The 4997-nt window shown below is 30.3% G+C and overlaps 1 long non-coding RNA gene across 1 annotated transcript; it reads left to right on the plus strand.

Annotated features, from left to right (window-relative positions):
* Window positions 1-1347, plus strand: LOC143912357 (uncharacterized). The gene is made up of 2 exons (XR_013260630.1): window positions 1-483; window positions 781-1347. It is a non-coding gene; the product is annotated as an uncharacterized LOC143912357 (long non-coding RNA).
* Window positions 1348-4997: the final 3650 nt, after the last annotated feature.

A 4997-nucleotide genomic window follows, 5' to 3' on the forward strand; every position in this document is an offset into this window, starting at 1 on the left:
GAAATTGACATCGTGTACATAAATCCGTTGAACGTCCTTCCAACGTACATACAGTCCCAGGACAGAATATTACGCCACCCCATTGAACCGCGTTCGCGCCCATTTGTAACGGTTATAAATAATTCACAATAAGATCTTTTGGGCTAGTTTTTTTTTGTAAGCTCATCCTTATTTGCTACTCTATTCACCAACAAAAATAATACAACATTATCCTTCAAAATGTCTTCAAAAATAAAAGTGAAATGAGAGAAATGAGTTTGCTCCTGAATTACGTAAAGCATACGAGCGTTTCTGCGAAGATTTTACATTATTTCGTTAACACCGTGATTTTTTCTTTTGCTGCAATATTACTATATTTTTAGGGTAAGTTGGTGATTAATTTGGAAAAAAATTCTTTCATTTATGTTTTAAATTGCTTGTGAGTCTTAAATAGATTAGTCGAAAAGCAATTATTTTTGAAGAGAGAAATGCAAGTATTATAGTGTAGTTATTAAGAGAGACGCCCCGTAGACCGGTGACGTCATGGTGACGCCGACCAATGGTGGAGTCGGGCGTTGCGGCCAATAGCTGCACCAGACTCCTTGACCAATGACTATACATGTTTACGTGTCATACGTGTATGCGCTGAGCGCTGATTATTTATTAGTATGGTGCGCTCTCGAACGGTGGCATTCGGATCCTGACCTCCACCGGACGAGCAGCAATAAAGACTTGGAACCTGCCTGCGTGTTTTCTTGTACCTCGACCTGACTCCACTTACCTCTGAATACTCTTCAATAGCATTAATAAAAACTAGAATGTTTTATAAACATAAAATCGCGACAATAGAGGGTTTAAGTTATACGGCTGTTTGCAAAATAAGGAAACATCTGGAACAAAGTGGCGATTCCACTTTCTTCCAGATGTTAGACAAGCAAAATGATGACAAGATATGGGCAGAGTATTTCAAAAAGCATGAAAAATCGGTTGAGCTGATGAAAATTGTGTCTTTCATTATGTCCATCCCTGCAGTAATGCTTACCCAGAAAGAGTATTTAGTCACATGAAGTGTGTGGACGAAGGCCAGGAATAGCGTGAACATCGACTTAGTAAAGGCGGAATTGCAAATAAGACCTCTTTTACTCTTATGTATATATTTTTGTATTCGAATGAAGGAACCAAATTTAACGAGGCGTGAAAGCCAGTTAAATTTTGATGACTGAACATGATGACAATTTTTTTTCTTAAGTAATATTTTCCACTTGTAAAAACTATAAAATATGTTCCGAACGAATAAAAAAAATATATAAAAATTGAGTTTTGAATTATTTGTCCCGGAATTGTCTCAGAAAAAGTTGGCAACCCTAGGCAGGGGCGGGTCTACCTCACGGGACCGAAAGTGGAAAGCCGGAAAAAGCAAAGATCGAAAATCGAAAGATCAAAAAAAAAGGGTACATGGTAAACAGTACTATATATATATATATATATATATACATATGAGTGGCATGCGGTGAAATTATCTCTCTTTTTGTCACACAGCCTTGTTTAATGTGCGCGCGCAGGATACGGGAGGAAAAACCTATTCCTCTTGTTCCTGTTGTATCCTGCTCGCGCAAATTAAGTGAGGATGTACGACGGGGGGAGAGTTTTACCGCACGCCACTGATATATATACTAACCGTTTTTTATATGTATGCATGGTAAACGAACATTTTCGACATTTTAACATTCGGTGCGGTGAGGGTCACCCGGCAGGCGCATATTGAAATATTGTACTGTGTTTTAAGATATGAATGCTAAACTGGAGCGAGATTTCTTAACCTATAATTTAAATCTCGTAGCATGATGGTTAAGAAATCTGACGTTGGAGTACATACCAAAATAAAGCATTCCAATTTGAAAGCACGATTTTTTTGTAGTTTTATATTTAATAAATCTGGAAACATAAAAAACAAAAGGTAAAAGTGGCAGTGATATTTATTTATACATGTATAAATATAAAGGGTTTTACAATCAGGCTCACACCACAATAATTTTACATGCATCTAACATTGAATTCGAGAAAAAGTTTCTATCAAGTAACTTTACAACTACATATGTATATTCAAACGATATTAAAATAATAGAAATCTTTTTTCTCGAAGTCAAGACACGCGTTTTCAATTACTAGATTAGCATAGGTGTCCACTCATGTAACAATACTTGCCCATACCACATTTTAAAGGCATTTCGATTGATTAGAAGATATTTGGTATGCATAATTTATCAAATCCTTAAGAATTAAACTTCAAAATAAATATTTACAATGTGCTAATTTTTCATGGGCAAATTTTCATACTTATAATTTACAATAAAAATATTTATGGCAAATTAAAAGAAATGGTGTAACAAATATCATCATAAGAGTAAAATATATGTTTTTGAGGCAGCTTTGCATTGAAGGAATTGCAAACTCAAGTTTTTAACATAAAAATATTAAATATGTCATACTTACATAAAAATAATTCAATGAGATCAATAGATGTTATTTGCATTAAATCAATGTTACAATTAAAATTTTATACCAAAATCACGTATCTACGTATATCACGTATATGTAAACATAAGTCTACATGGACGAGACATACCTTGATCGAAATTTAATTATGGTATATCAATGATTTGAAAAATATCTCGTTTTGATAAAAATAAGTGGTAACTCCTAAATAATAAACTTAATTTTATCTATTGATAATGATTTTCCTACTTATATTTTAGGTATCAATGACAACTGATTTCATATTGTATACATTGAGTTATTTTTCTCATGTGAGGCAATTTGCTGCACGCGTCAAATTTACATGCCACGTTTCATTTCGATTCGATTCTAAAATAGTGAGCTGTGGTCATCTATTTAACACCATTGTACAAATTAGATTGACAAAAAAAAGTATGATTTTAAAATTCTTATATTATGTAGTAAGGATAAAGTTATTACGAAAGGTTTTTGGAAAACAATCACAAAATTTATAATTTTTCATTATGACAAATAATTTGAAGTTATACAGATAAATTGTTGAAGAAAAATTAATATTAAATTTCTTTTGATACAAATATCATATTTTTTTGTAATTTATATCAATACATACACAGTATAACAAACCTAAAGGAAAAAATAGAAACTATTTATAAGCATCGTGTTTTTATCACAACGAAAGTAATAAATAAATTTTTCCAAAGATCTTGGATAAATTTATTTTGGTTTATTTGTTAACAATTCACGTATTTATTACAAATTCATATTTATAAGAATCGATCAACAATTCTTATCAATCAGTAAAATATTTTATTATGAAAAATACAGCAATTCAAGATATTTTGAAATGATTATAGACAAAATGTCATTGGTGAAAAACTAGATATTTCAATGCTAGATTTGTTTTTACACTATACAATCCGAACTAAGGTAAATTCATCGATAAATATGTAATTGCACATCAAATGGTAGCAAGGCATGTCAGAATATATTATATCGTAGAAAAAGGTAATCATTTAGTGATTTACTTATGTACTATTTCAGTTTATAAATTAATTTGTACTATTTCGTAGAAAAAATAATACCATCATTTGTTTATGAGAATAGAATTTTTCTTGCATTGAAAATAAACAAAAGGAATAGATTGAGCATTGGATTGTATTTTTGGTGTGTTATTCTACAAATGCAAGGTATTTTGACAAAAATGTGAAATGGAGTATATGTATATGCATATACTTTGAAAAAAAAAACGCAATAATTATGAAAAACTATTTGATAAAGTTCTCTATTTCTTAATGTTACTATGTATGCATTTTTGATACATGTAGTGAACTAATGGTTGCTAAATGCGTAGTAGAGTTTCGTGTTGTTTACACTTGGAGGGATTGCGAGATTGTTAAATTACACATATGGCAGTGATGCAACTGGCTTCTTATATGTAATACACACATTTCTTACAATAAATGCCTTTTTAGATAAACCTTTTCTTCAGTCTTAAATCAATTAAATACATATGCTGTTTAATAATATGTATACTCTATGAAATCTATTAGATAATTTTAATATACATTTTATCCACTCCTCACAACACCAAAATGTTTTATTTTATATTAAATCCTAAAACAATTAACATTATTAGAATAAAGTGATCTAACAACTTAAAAAAAATTACACATGATTTGAATTCACAATATATGTATATACATATATATATTTTTAATAAATTTATTGAGCAAAAAATAAATGTTGAAAAAATATATCATGAGAATATATTCATAAATTCCAATTTGCTGGTTGTGAGCTTAAATTTCAGTCATAGGCTTAAAAGGCCATAATTCTATCACTAAATTCTATAATATTAAGAGCCAATGCAGACAGAGGAAGGTCTGTCTTTCGAGTTTGGAATTTAGACCATTATTTGTCATGGATGGACTTGTTAGCAACAACACACGGCAAGCAGTCAGATTGTGGCTGTCTTATGGTCCGAACGCAGAACTCCTGTCTGCGTGGGCTCTAAGATACAAAATTTATACTGTTTATTTATGAAAAGTTATTATTGATGAAGTGATCAAATTATTTTAATAATGTTAAATTATTAGCAACTGCATTAATTCCATGATATTATTATAAAATTCAGGCAATATCGGCCAAAGAACACATTTTAATACAAGTGATAAATCACCAATTATCGTATTACACAATATATAGAACATTCTTAGCTATGATATTTAAAAATGTGCATATATGAATACATATATATTTATAATATATACATATTTATTTAAGCACATACTCATATTGTACAAATGGTTGACGAAATAAAATTCACATTTTATTGTTAATTGTCTTACCAGAATTTGCGTGACACGTTCAAAAATTGAAATTAAAAAGAACCAAGACACTTGTATCCACCAGCATAATATACATTAATATTCATGTACTTGTATATATGTTTGAGGCTAAGTGCATGGAACCATTGCAATTCACATTATTGTTTTTTTTTT

This window comes from Arctopsyche grandis, chromosome 1 (genome assembly GCF_051622035.1).
Source record: "Arctopsyche grandis isolate Sample6627 chromosome 1, ASM5162203v2, whole genome shotgun sequence".
NCBI lineage: Eukaryota > Metazoa > Arthropoda > Insecta > Trichoptera > Hydropsychidae > Arctopsyche > Arctopsyche grandis.